The sequence below is a fragment of the Rhinolophus sinicus genome, chromosome 2 (genome assembly GCF_057876585.1).
Source record: "Rhinolophus sinicus isolate RSI-liver-muscle chromosome 2, RSI-T2T, whole genome shotgun sequence".
Lineage (NCBI taxonomy): Eukaryota > Metazoa > Chordata > Mammalia > Chiroptera > Rhinolophidae > Rhinolophus > Rhinolophus sinicus.
In genome coordinates, this window is record NC_142502.1 from 106,278,919 (window position 1) to 106,293,694 (window position 14,776).

The following is a 14,776-nucleotide window of genomic DNA, read 5'->3' on the forward strand; positions in this document are numbered from 1 at the left end:
GGACCTGACTGGGGCCCTCGCCCCTCTCTTCCTACCGCGCAGGTCCTGCTGCAGGAAGGGCTCCTGTCCTCCACCCCAGCTGTGGGAGGCGCCCCCTAGTGCTCTCTGCCCCTGTGCCTCACTGGTGGGGCTCAGGTTGTCCTGACCAAGGAGAGCACCGCCCCTCTGTGCGCCCCAAGACCAGAAGTCAGGAAGGACTGAGCATCAGATGGGGGATGTCTCGCCTCCCCAGCTGCCCCGCACACGTCAGTCTGAGCTGACGGAGGTGGTGCCGATGCTGCCTCACTCAGCCACATTCTATGTTCATTTATTCTCTCAACTCAGCCCTCGTCCGCCAGCAGTCATGTCACCCCAGACGGAGACTGACGCCTATTGTTCATACTCAGGAACCCCCAGCACTGGTCCCGCCCCTGATGTCACACTTCAGCCCTGCTTCACTCCGTGAGGGTTACACCTGTTCAGAGCGCATTCCCCCCCATAGGGCAGCCCCTGAACACTGGCCCAGATGTCCCAGTTCATCTTCTCTCAGCCCTTTGTGCTTTGCTGTGAGTCACTGGGGCGGGGGTGGGGGGCGGGGGGCGGGGAGATTTCTTAGTGCTGCGTCAGGTATTGAGATGTACTTCTCCTTCTCACCGTCTACCCCCTCCCAGACACAGGAAATAAAACACAGACCAGAAATGTTTATTTACAGAGCATTTAAACACGTAATATATAAAATTATAGATATAATAGACATAAAGTATTGCATATGACAGTGTGATCGGGGAGAAGGGGACCTCAGGGTGCCAGAAAGCTGGTATTAGTCTCCTCATGAGGAGCCATGACAAAGAAGCTTATAGACAAAGCTCACAGACAAAAATAAAACTATTACACATGTAATATAGTACCTATAAAATAGCAAAAATAATGATAATAACTAATGTGGCAGAGCTACAAGCACCTCACGTGTACTAACACTTTAAATCTTGCAAGCACAACTGGACATAAATGCTGTTATTTTCCCCATTTCACAGATGAGGAAACTGAGGCACCAAGAGGGAAAGTGCTAGTGACACCAGAGTGGGAGCTGAACTCAGGCCTCCTGGCTGCAGATTCTGCTCTCTCAGGTGATCAGTGGGCCCAGAGCTGACAAGGGCACTGAGATCTCAGCTGCCTGCTGCCATTATGGTCTGTTGGCGCCATCTGCCATGGACCCAGGTCCTGTAGGCTAACGAGCTCCGGGGACAGAGAAACCAGTAAACGTTCAGCTGGTGGCAGAGTACTGCTTACTGTATTGTTCCCTCAGGGATTCTCCTTCTGTTGCTGCAAAATCAGGCCTGCCTTTCTCTGAGGGAAGATTACACCCCACTTTTTCCCTCTCACCCACTTTCCCAGTCCCTGCTGGTCTCCTCCCATGACTCCATGCACATTGTCACCTGTCCCTGCTTCTGGCACCCACCATGCAAGAGGGGGGGGGTGGCTCCCATTTCCCTCACAGGCACCCAACGTCCAGCTCCTCTTACAGAGGCTGGTCACCCCCACACCTGTCTGTGCAGAGGGAGATGGGAGGGACCCTATGTAACAATCAGATCCTGCCCCCAATGCACTGCCCAAATTTCTCACCTGGCTTATCCGCAGCTGAGGGTGTCTTCTTCTTGCACCAAAGGACACAGAGAATGATGACAGCAAGATCAGCAGCAGCAACACCCAGAATGGTTGACCAGCGACTCTGATAACCAGGGCCTTTCCTGAGAAAGGGCCTTGTTATAACCTGGGCACCACAGCCCACAGGCCTGCTCTCCCCTCCCCCACCCAGGCCCCTGGCCCTGCCAGGGTCAGAAGCCCCTCTAGGGTCACCCCAGGCTCACCAGAGGGCACAGGGTGTGCACTGTGGTTCCCGCTGTGTTCCCCGGAGCATGTGAACCTCTGCTCCTCTCCTTGGGGAGCCCTCATGGTCACCCAGCTCTGGTAGGTCCTACTCCCATCAGGCAGGACACCCCCAGACTGAGCGTCCTGGCTCAGGGGTTCCTCATCCTGAAGCCAGGCCAGTGGGATGTCCTGGGAGGGACGCCGAAAGCCCAGCACATCAGGGTGACCACGACATCCAAGAATGTGGCAGTGAGGCAGGGGTGCAGGGGAGGGCATGGCAGCGAGGGAGGGGCCATGAGGGGCTGGGTTGTGGCCCTAAGGAGTTTAGGGTGGGCCAGTCCCCCTGGGCAGGTAAAGGTTTGGGCCTGGGCCCAGAGTGGAAGAGACATGGTGGGGTCCTGGTAGAGAGGAAGGGGGACGTACCAGTGTCCCCTGGGGAGAGGCAGGTGGCAGAGGTCTCAAGGACTCAGTGCAGTGTGCCCAAGGGTAGTTTACAGTTAGACAGGAGGGGGTGGCAAGAGAAAACAGAACTTAACTGCCCAAGCTCACACCTTGGGGAAGGACGGACACGGTGAGAGTGGTTCAGGGTGTGGGGGTGTCATACCTCCACAGAGGCCAGGGTTAGACATCCAGCCCAGGAGGGGAGGTGCTGGAAGAAGGCCTGCCTCTTGCAGGGAAAGGCCAGAGCTGACCGAGTGGTATGAACAAGGATTTTGGACCCATGGTGTAGGGTGTGAGAGCCCACTGGGTCCAGGACCCAGTGGGGTGGGGGAGGGGTGAAGACCAAAGGGCAGATGGACCAAGAGGTGTTTGCAGGTCTGCGAAGGGTGGTGAGGTGGGAAGAACAAGAGGTACCAGGGGAGACTAGTGCTGAGGGCCTGGGACTGGGGGGGCAGGGGCGGGATGAGCCTGGTGCAGGGGTGACCCTGGGAGAACTAGGGTTAGGAGAGGAGGGGTGCTCTGGGTGAGCGTGGGGTGGTGACTGCAAGGGTCCCTCGGGAGGGGGCTGTGAGCTGTGAGAACTTGGTGAGGGCCCAAGGGCAGGTGGCTGCACTGGAGGGGTGTGGGGGATGGGGTACCAGGACAGGGAACAGGGCTGTGCACAGGGGCTGTGCTGTGCCAAGGCCCAAATGGGTCAGCACCAGGTCTGTCCTCGGTGAGGGTGCAGGGGAGTGGGGATGGGGGAAGATCCACTGGGCAGTAAGCACCCCCAGAAAATGTGGGTTAGTGAAGTTTGGGGAGGTGGAGCCATGCAGGGGAAGACTCCTTGGAGGCCAAGGCCCATGAGAGGAGGAGAAGGGGCCTAACGGTACAATTTATAGGGGCGAGTAATGTGATATATGAACCGCATCTCAGTAATAATGTTGATAATAACAATAACGCCATCCCAGATGTCGCCTCCTACTGACAGCTGTGCCTCAGCCCCAACACACATCTCCTGCTCCCTGGAGATGTCCCCGGAGGTCCGGAATCTCGGCTGCTTATAGAACGAGGTGGAGAGTTCTTCCACAGGCCCAGGCCACGGCCAAAGCCATTAAATCAGTACCCTTGGGTCGCACCCAGGCCTTCTGCCTTTTAAATCTCCCTGGTGACTCCACTGTGCAGGTGAGTTTTAGAACCACTGGTCAGCCCATGGTTGACCCTCCCTGCTGGTACCCAGGTACCCTGCCTTGAACCCACCTGACCATCTTACACTCCCCCCATTAGACAGTGAGCCGCTCCAGGACCAGGAGCTGTGTTCACTCTTCTCTGTCTCCCTGAGGATGCTTTCTTACAGTGGGGCTCTGCCCATTGTCACTAACCACAGGGACCCCCATCCTACACGTGTCTGTGGATGGAGATGTCACGTATCACAATGTTTTAACAATTCCTTAGGTTACACATTTTTGTATTGATTAATGACGTGATCATCATGATTTATTTAGCACGTCAGGGATGGGGTGTTGTTGTGACTGAACTTAGAATGGGTTCACCTCTTGGTGAGTCACGAATCAGACCATACACCAAGGGTAGTTAGCACACAAAGCAAGATTTATTTGCAGCGAATAAGGAGCCCACGGGGAATAATTTCCAAAGCCGTGGCTCTGCTAAGTGGGGAGACCTGTGTTTTGGTCCTTTCAAATCAATGCACATGCACAACGGGAATGTTGTCACACGTGCACAGGATGCAAAGCGTGGTGTTGGGCTGTCCCGGGCCGGTAGCAGCTGATGCTTCTTCACGTGGGGCATCTTCACATAATGGCGTCCAAACTCCTCCCAGAGGCGGGATTTACTATTATATGAGCTCTCCCTCCCCTCAAGTTCATAAAGGCTTCCTTATCCGGTTTGGGCAGGTTCTCTCTTTGGTGCCTTAGTGGTTTCTGCAGGTGGTTATCTGGGGGCCCAATTGTTTCCTGGAAAATAGGCTAACAGAGCAGTTATCAGAACACTTAGTGACTTTGTCAAACTTAGTTTGGGGTGACAAAGGAGTGTCAGCCTCACAACTAGCAACCCTCTTCCCTATTCTTCTTACACTGTCCCAGCTCAGAGAGATTCCTTTCATTGCTAAAGGTCACAGGGGAGTGCGGGTGTGGAGAGGGAGATGGAACCCAGCTCTCCTGACAGCTGGTCCCAAGCGCTTTCCTCCATGATGGCATCAGCCCTCCTTCCCGGGCTTCCTAGGTGTGGCAGGTCCAGCAAACGTCTCATTCAGTCGTCCCCACACCATTTCTGTTTTAATACAGTAATAATATTAATGACGATGATGAGGATGATGATATGCTAGGTTTGTTGCAAGGCATTTAGAGATGGTTGCAATGAGACATTGAATCCAATCCTACTCTTTCTGGGGATGGAAGGGGCCCTGATGGTCTGGGGCTCAGGATTTGGGGTGCACCCCCAAGATCTAGGGCATCAGCCCCTTCCCCACAATCCTCCCAGGTGGCCTTTTGCACAAAGTGTTTCCCTCCACCCCACCCTGCTTCCAGCCCCCTCTGCTCTGCCCCATAAACTGATCTGTCTCCACTCCCTCCCTTGGAGCCCCGCCTCACCAGCACAGACCCCCTCCCCTGCCCCGCAGACCTCAGGAGCCACTGCTGGGTCAGGAAATACTCAACCCAAGGCTGGGCCAGAATCTACATGGAGGATAGAAGGTCACCCATCCCCCCACTCTGGCGTGAAGGAAAGAAAAGTTGTTCAATGATCTCAAAGCAGAAGAAAGGTGCTTACGGGCAGGCTGGGAGCAGAGCGCGCTGCATGTCGGTTTCTGGTTCCTAAGCTGTGGGCGGTTGCACCTGCCGTTGGGGAAATGCAGACCTACCCGGGTTGGTGGAAATGGGATTCCCGGGGTCTGGAGGGGACCTGAATTCCAACTCGTTTTAAACAGCCCAGGAGTAGGGAAGCGCTTCTTCCAGCTTCCTCACCATGGGATGCCCGTGGAATCTAAGATCCCAAAACACCTCCTACAGCCCTTCCTCTTCAGGGAAGAAGGGCCTCCAGTGGGGGACACTCCAAATTGAGTCGAGATTGAGGCTTCACCCGCTTGGATGAAAAGCCACCACTAAGGATCGAGGAGAACCCCACCGAGGTTCTGCCACGTTCAGGGAGGACCTACTTTACACCCGGTGTCACCTCCGTCACAGACTGGAGTGACTTCCCTGAAATGACACAGGAACAGCGGCCCGACAGCACTTACAAAACTCCTTGACCAGCGCCCTTCCCAGTCTCTGTCCTTGACCTGTCCCAGGGGACACAGTCACCTGTGTTGACCATGAGGCTGGAATGTGCAGGGACAAGATGTAGAGGGGAGAGTGGAAAAGGAGGGAGGGAAGGGGAAAGTGTTGAAGAAAAGAAGTGGGGAGAAAAAAATTAAACGGGAAATAAATTTTATAAGTTGTAATATTATTTCTAAACTTTATTTTTACTCTCTATCTAGTTTCATCATTTATTGACATTTCACGCTAGCTGTTTGATCTCTCTGAAGACATAAATAAACACCTGTTACTGTTACTGCGGGACCTCTTGAGGGGAAGTTGTTACATCAGGAAACTTCACCTCCATTGTGTCAGGGTGTGTCTCTTTGGATCAAGGTGTTTCCTTTGTTTTATTTACACAACCAAAGTGCACATTTCAAAGAGGATAATATGCTTAAAGCCAACTTTGTTGGGACACACGTTACATGCAGTAAATTTCATCTGTTTGAAATGCACAGCTGGTTGAATTGTGGCAATTGTACACCCTCGTCACCATTACCACAGTAAAGATGGAGACCATTCCATTGTCCCCAAAGAAAAGCCTGTCATAAAATGCTATGCGGGGCTTGCCCAGTGGCTCAGGTGGTTGGAGTGCTGTGCTCTTAACTGCTGAGGTCTGGGTTCGATTCCACATGCTGAGATTGTGAATAATAGCTCTCCCTGGTGCTGGGCTGCCGTGAGTAGCCAGAGGTTGGCTGAGCTGCCCTGGGCTGCTGTGTGCTGCTGTGGGCTCCCGTGTACTGCCATGAGCTGCCTGTGGCCAGAGTGAGTGACTGGCAGCCCACGGAGAGCTGCTGTGAGCTGCTGCTGTGAGCGGCCAACCGCTGACAGACTGCCTCAGCTGCGGGGAGCGCAAGACTCATAACACCAGCATAGGCCAGGGAGCTGTGTCCTACACAACTAGACTGAGAAACAAGGCCTGGAACCGGACTGGGGAGGGGAGGCGGAAGAAAGGGGGGAAAATGCTATGCAGCCAATAAAGGAAGAAAGATCGATTTTAATGTACTGCTATGGAAAGATGTACCAACACACTTTTATGCTTTTTTAAAAGGTTAAGAATATACTGAATTATAATGTCACTGACACCACTTACAAATTAACTATGTTGTAAAGAGGTGAAAACCTGGAAGGTTCCTCACCAAAGTTTGGACAGTGGTGTCTCCAGGAAGTGGGGTAACTTGGTGACTTTCACTTTCTCTGCATGTTGGAATTTTATCTTTTAGTATAAGTTTGGATTTATATGAGGGTCAGGGAGAGAACATTTCAGTTTTAAAGTATCATAAACCTAAACCCCAAACTGAATAAATTACAGATTTTTAAAAAACAAAATAGCAATTAAATTCAACACCAGAAATTGTCTTTTGAGATACTCATTCACATTTTGATAGCATTGACTCTTTCTTAAAGTTCTTTTAAAGGGATGTTTTTACTGGAGTAGACAGATGTGTAATAAATATTTATAAAATATGCAGGCTGTAATTTTCAAAAGTGCAATATTGAATGGGGGCACAGGGGACTCTGTCACATTCATACTCAAACCCAGTTTGAAGCTGCAGTTGCCACAGCGTCCTTGGATCAGAAACAAATTTGGGGCAAATCTTGTTCCTTGAGCACCGATTTGCCATTGGGAACGTCAGAGGCTTTCACAGCAAGTCTGAAGAATGAGACTGACTTTCTGATCTGAAGAAGTTTCAAGAATGTCTGTTGCCTGGCTCCCTCCCTTCTCCAGGGGATTAGTGATGAGATAAACTGGAAGGAGACTGAAGCATTTATCCTTTGAAAAATAGGTCCTTATTTTTCACACCTGCTGGTTTTCCAAATTCATCTTAACAGAATACAAAAACAAAACAAAACAAAACCCCAAGTTCTATAGCAATGTTTCTGGCCAGTGGAAGGTCCTGCCTCTCCCCATTCCTCACGGGCTGCAGGACCCTGGGCAGTGAGGCTCTGGGCTCCTGACCTGCTGCCATCAGGCCAGGCCCCTCTCCTCCTGGACTCTCTTCACCTCCTGCCCAGCCCCACTGTGCTTTTTCCCTGTTTCCTCTTCCTTTTCCTCTCCCCACAGGCACCCTGAATATTTGTCACTTTCTACAAAGGCTTTCTCCTCCTGAGAATAAACTCCTCCAAACTCTAGCAAAACAAACACCAATCAAGAAACCCTGAAGACACCTGTGGCTGCTACTCTGGACATCAGCCCTCTTTCCACCCACCCCCACTTCTCTGTGTAAATGGAGAGTCAGGGTCCTAAGCTGGTGTCACCTGCACATGTGCCTTTATTTCAGGAAAGGGACAGTGATATTCAGCAGATCAGCAGACTGCAAAGACCCCCCCCACACACACTCACACCAAAGAAGACCTTAAAGGACTCTGCACTAGGGGGGCGTGAGATTAGGGGAGCCCCTTAACTCCAAGTCTACTGATGGATATGTTAACCTAAATAGAAAAGGCCTTTCGAAGTGAGAGTCAACAAGCATTTAGTTGAGATTAAAAAATAAGAATCGCTGTTCAGGAAGCAGTGATTCAGGCAGAAGCCCAAAGGTGTTCTGATTAGGAGACAAAGGCAGGGGGTGTTTATGAGAAGGGAAGGGGAACAAGTCCATCAATAGAAGGAAGACATTTCTATTGGTGCAGACATAGCGGTGTTTATTCTAAGGGAAGTTTTAAATTTTCAGTCACGTAATCAATAGTCATAATATCTGTGTTCTGCTTATCTTTGCAAACAGTTCTTTAGGACATAATTCTGCTTTAGGCCCAGTGCAAAGGTTATTTTGCTGCTTAAACATTCATACAGGTTTGAGGCATAAGATGCACAAGGCAGTTCCTCGGGGATGGCAGCTCTGGCTCCATTTTTAAAGTGGCTCCATTTATATTATGACTGAAATTTACACCCCTTTGATCAAGATCTTTCCTTTTTTTAAAATTATTTCTTTCACTTACAGTTGACACTCAGTATTATTTTATATTAGGTTCAGGTGCACAGCATAGTGGTTAGACATTTATACAATTTATGCCGTGATCCCTGTTGTGTCATTGGAATTAACCCCTCATCGTTCCTCACGACAAAAGGTGAAGAAATTCACAGTCTCAGCCTGAAATGAGGAGAGCAAGGAAGTAAGTTTATTCAAGAACAAAGATGCCGGCATAGAAAGTTGCCAGGGTAGATAACTGCACCTAACTTCAGGTTAACTTTTTTTTTTTTTTTAAGATTTTACTGGAGAGGGGAACAGGACTTTATTGGGGAACAGTGTGTACTTCCAGGATTTTTTTTTCCAAGTCAAGTTGTTGTCTTTTCAATCTTAGTTGTGGAGGGCACACTCAGCTCCAGGTGCCATTGTTAGTTTCAGGGGGCACCATCCCCTGCTGCAGTCAAACTGGCAACCTTGTGGTTGAGAGCACGCTCTCCAATCAACTGAGCCATCTGGGAGCTCAGCTGCAGCTCAACTCAAGATGCTTTGTTCAATTTTAGTTGCAGGGGGTGGAGCAGCCCACCATCCCTTGCGGGACTTGAGAAGTTGAACCGGCAAACTTGTGTTTGAGAGCCCACTGGCCCATGTGGGAATCGAACCAGCAGCCCTCGGCATTAGGAGCACAGAGCTCCAACCGCCTGAGCCACTGGGCCCACCCCTAACTTTTTCTTATATAGGAAAGGGTAGGTAAATTTCCTTACAGCAGAAGATGTGATGTACAGACTGAGGTCATTTGATTGACATATGTTGGTTATATAACTAGTTTCTTTCTCCACATGCTCTTACCCAGGATGCATACAGAAAAACCCACGGGAATGGGGGCAAGCCTTAATGTTCATTTTATTTTAATAGTATTATAATGAGGCTAGAGTTCAGGTAACGGACATGTGTGAGGAACCAGTTAATCCAAGTGGGGTCTTATCTCCTCTTTTTAGGAGTGTTTGGACAGTTTTTATTTATTTTTAGGGTATGAGCCTGGGTGGTTCCTGGGGAATGGATGCCAGCCTGGGTACTCTCCTTTCAGGTTCACTTTTACTAACCCTTGTCTGCCTCTTCAATCCCCTAGATTAGTCTATTACCCACCTGGCCCTCTATGTAGTTGTGGCAACATTATTGACTATATTCCCCGTGCTGTACTTTACATCCTCCTGATGATTTTGTAACTACCAATTTGTATTTCTTAACCCCCTCCAACACGCCTCCCCTCTGGCAACATCAATTTGTTTTCTGTACCTATGAGTCTCTTTCTGTTTTGTTTGTTTGTTTGTTTTATTCTTTAGATTCCACATGTAAGTAAACTCATATGGTGTTTGTCTTTCTCAGTCTGGCTTATTTCACTTAGCATAATATCCTCTACATCCACCCATGTTTTCGCAAATGTAAGATTTCATTCTTTTTAATGGCCAAGTAATATTCCATTGTATATATGTACCACATCTCCTATACCAGTCGTCTACTGATAGGCACTTAGGTTGCTTCTATACCTTGGCTGTTGTAAATAATGCTGCAGTGAACATAGGGGTGCATGTATCCTTTTGAATTAGTGTTTTGCATTCCTTCCGATAAATACCCAGAAGTGGAATTGCTGCGTCATAAGGTTGTCCTATTTTTAATTTTTTGAGGAATCTCCATACTGTGTTCCAAGTGACTGCATCAATTTGCAATCCCACCAGCAGTGCTCAAGGGTTCCCTTTTCTCTACATCCTCGTCAACACTTATTTATTGATTTATCGATGATAGCCATTCTGACAGGAGTGAGGTGATATCTCATTGCAGTTTTATTTGCATCTCTCTGATGATTAGTGACATGGAGCATATTTGCACATGTCTATTGGCCATCTGTATGTCCTCTTTGGAGAAATGTCTATTTAGGTCCTCTGCCCATTTTTTAATTGCATTGATTTTGATTTGTGTGTGTGTGTGTGTGTGTGTGTGTGTTGAGTTGTATGAGTTCTTTATAAATTTTGGATACTAACTCCTTATCAGATGTATCATTAGCAAATAGCTTCTCCCATTCACTAGGCTGTCTTTTTGTTTTGTTGGTGGTTTCTTTTGCTGTGCAAAAACGTTTTAGCTTGATGTGGTCCCATTGGTTTGTTTTCCTTGTGTTTTACTTGTCTGAGGAGACAGATCAGAAACATTACTAAGAACAATGGCAGTGAGTATAGTGCCTATGTTTTCTGTCGCATCCAGCGCAACACGGGCAGTGAGGGTGCGAGAAGGGGCGGTCAAGACTCTCATATCGTAACAGCTCCGTTGAGATAAGTGGAGAGAACTAATCTTTGTTGTCCTCATGACTTCTCTCACAAACAGGTGGCAGGGAAAAGCCAGAGCCGGCAATAGCTTTTCCTAGGCAGGGAGAAGGGGAGGCAAGGCTCTTTCCCATATTTTTCTAAGGCAGCTCATTGGAGGTCCCCACTCAGTTCCTCCTGGCTTAGGTTGTATCTCCCGTGAGATATCTGACCCGTCTTGGGCTGCAAACCATCTTTTGGGGACCAGACAGAGAGAAATAAGGTGTAAACACAAGGATGGAACAGAGTCCCAGAAAGGCACAGTCTCACAGACTCTTCTTTCCTTAAGGAAAGACACGGGGGGACAGTTGGCTAGGCTGTTGTGTGACTACAGTTTTCTTCTAGGGGTTTTATGGTTTCCAGTCTTACATTTAAGTCTTTAATCCATTTTGGATTTATTCTTGTATGTAGTGTAATAAGATGGTCCAATTCCTTTTTTTCATGTATCTTTCCAGTTTCCCAACACCAGTTATTAAATAGATTGTCTTTACCCCATTGTATATTCTTGCCTCTTTTGTCATAGATTAAGTGACCATATAGGCGTGGGTTTATTTCTGGGTTCTCTATTCTGTTCCATTGATCTAAGTGTCTGTTTGGATGCCAGTACCAAGCTCTTTTGATTACTTATAGCCTTAATAGCCTTGTAGGATAGTTTGAGATCAGGTAACATGATACCCTCACGATGCTCTTTTCTCAGGATTGCTTTGGCTATTCAGAGTCTTTTGAAGTTCCATATAGGATTATTTGTTCTACTTCTGTGAAAGATGCCATTGGTATTTTCATATGGATAGCATTGAATCTTTAGGTTGCTTCGGATAGTATGGACATTCTAATGACGTTAATTTTTCCTGTCCATGAGCATGGATATGCTTTCATTTATTTGTATCTTTTCAATTTTTTTCTTCAATGTCTTATAGTTTTCCAAGTATAGGTCTTTTACCTCCTTGGTTAAATTTATTCCTACGTATTTTACATTTTTTGATGTAATTGTAAATGGGATTGTTTTCTTAATTTCTCTTTCTGATAGTTCATTATTCGTGTATAAAAATGCAATCAATTTCGGAATATTAACTTTGTATCCTGCTACATAATGAATTCACTTATCAGTTCTAGTAGGTTTTTGGTGCAATCTTTTGGGTTTTCTATATATAGTATCATGTCATCTACAAATAACAACAGTTTACTTCTTCCTTTCTAATTTGGATGCCTTTTCTTTCTTTTTCTTGTCCGATTGCTGTGGCTAAGGCTTCCAACACTATGTTGAATAAAAATGGGGAAAGTGGGCAACTTTGTCTTGCTCCTGATATAAGGAAAACACATTTAATTTTTCCCCATTGAGTATGTGCATTTGTCATATATGGCCATTGTTATGTTGTGATATGTTTCCTCTATTTCCACTTTGCTAAAAGTTTTTTTTTATCCTAACTGGATGCTGAGTTTTGCCAAGTGCTTTTTCTGCATCTATTGATATGATCATATGATTTTTATCTTTCATTTTGATTGTGTGGTGTATCATGTTAATTGATTTGCAGATATTTAACCAACCTTGCATCCCAGGAACAGATCCACTTGATCATGACGTATGATGATTTTAATGTATTGATGAATTCAGTTTGCTAATATTTTGTTGAGGATTGATACGTCTATGCTCATCATGAATATTGCTGTATAATTTTTTGTTTGTAATGTCTTTGTTTGGTTTTGTGATCAAGGTAATGGTGTCCTTGTAAAATGAGCTTGCAAGCCTTCCCTTCACTTGAAATGTTTGGAATAGTTTGAGAAGAAATGATGTTAATTCTTCTTTGAAGTTTGGTAAAATTCACCTGTGAAGCCATCTGGTCCAGTCAGGATTGTTGTTTGTTGGGAGTTTTTTGATTACTGATTTGATTTTGTCAGTAGTAATCAGTCATTTTGTATTTTGTTTCTTCTTGATTCAATCTTGGAAAATTGCATGTTTCTAGAAATTTGTCCATTTCTTCCAGATTGCCCGATCTGTTCCCATATAATTGTTCATAGTTTTTTCTTATAATCCTTTGTATTTCTGTGGTGTCAGTTGTCACTTCTTCTCTTTCATTTCTGATTTTATTTTTTGGGTCCTCTCTCTTTTTTTCTTGATGCCTCCAGTTAAAGGTTTATCAGCTTTGTTTACCTTTTCAAAGAACAAGCTCTCATTAATCTTTGTAATTTTTTTAGTCTCCATTTCATTTTTTTCTGCTCTAATGTTTATTATTTTTCCCTCTGGGCTTTGTTTGCTTTTCTTTTTCTAGTTCTTTAATTGTAAGATTAGATTGTGTATTTGAGATTTTTCTTGTTGCTTTTCTTCCCCCCTTTCCCTTCTTCCCAGCTCTGAGTCAAACCGTTGTTCAATTTGCTCTGACCAGCTGAGCCATTCAGCCGCTGGCCGCTTGCCTCTCATGGCAGCTCACCACAGCACATGGCGGTTCACACCGGCCGCCTGAAATTCCCAGCAGCTCAGTTCCAGATGAGCTGTTGTTCTCATCTAGTTGGGGTGGTTGCAGCTCACTGGCCAATGTGGGAATTGAACTGGCAACCTCGGTGTTATGAGCACTGTGCTCTAACCACCTGAGCCACTCGGTCGCCCCCTGTTGCTTTTTTTTTTTTTAATTAAAAAATTGTATTTACTTAGAAGCATTCAGAATATCAGCAAAACAACTGCATTTTTTTCCCTGCAATTACAGAGTGGTATTCAGTTAACAGAACAACACTTATTTTGTATAAGCTGCACCAGAGACAACTAAAGATGAAAAAACTACCGTCCCCATTATGGCTAATTTGTGCTGTGCACCAACAAGGCCGGCTTTAAATTTCCATGCCAATTTACAGCCCCCACACTGTACCAGACAGGGTTAGTCGCTATAGAAAATACCAGCAGTCCAGGGCTATCTAAAGACACATTCAGTAGTGTGTTAACTATACAGAAAAAAGACACTGTACAGTTTGAAAACAAATCTCACACAGCCTTACACTTCAATTTCTTTCTTTAAAAGGAGTGAATTGTGTACAGGTTGGGGGGGGGGGGGTTAAATGTTTGTAGACAAGAAAAAACTGCGCTAGAACCAGCTTATCATCCTCTTCATCTTCCTCCTCTTCATCATCCTCTTCATCCTCCTCCTCTCCCATCTTTTTCTTGCTCTTTTCAGCCTTGACAACTCCTTTTTCTGCCACACCAGCCTTCCTTTAGCTCAGCATGCAGCAATATCCTTTTTGTAGTTTTCCTCCCGCTTAGCAGCCTTCTTCTCATAAGGCTGCGTGTCGCCTGCAGCAGTGTTGTTCCACATCTCTCTCAGCTTCTTTGCAGCATCACCAATGGTCAGGCCGGGATATTCTCCTTTGATTTTTGAAAGATATACAGAACAAACAAAGCAAAAAAGGTGATGGAGACCTCTTGGGTGTATTGGGATTCTTGAACTTCTGTTTCATTTCCCCTTTAGGAGGATATAAGTTTTCATTCCTCTTTCATAATGGGTCTTGTCCGCCTTTGCCATGTCTTCAAATGTTCCTTTTTCGTTAGCAGACGTGGTCTCCCCCTCTCTGAGCACTTCTTAGAAAACTCTGAGACATGACTGAAGCATCTGGGTGCTTCTTCTTGGCTCCTCGCGGCAGGTTTGCACAAAGGTGCCTATGATGACACTGCCTCTTGGCTTCTTAGGATCATCTGTGCCCATTTAATTATTGTTCCTCAGCGAGCACAGGGCCACCCAGTGCCCATCTGACTCACACTGGCCCCGGCTCTGTCTCTATGGAGCTCCCTGTACTGCAATGGCTGGGTTTTTTTGTTTGTTTGCTTCTTGAGGTAGGCCTGCAATGCTGTGAATGTCTTTCTTAGCAATGCCCCGTGTATCTCCTTCTACATCCTCTGCTTTCCTAAGCTTTTCAGTCTGAGTGCTGCTGTGTCCCATAGACTTTGAGTCATTGTGTT

At 46.7% G+C, this 14,776-nt stretch overlaps 1 pseudogene; it reads right to left on the reverse strand.

Moving 5' to 3' along the window:
- Positions 1-13,824: 13,824 nt before the first annotated feature.
- On the reverse strand, positions 13,825-14,522 carry LOC148758871 (high mobility group protein B1 pseudogene; annotated as a pseudogene).
- Between the last annotated feature and the right edge of the window lie 254 nt (positions 14,523-14,776).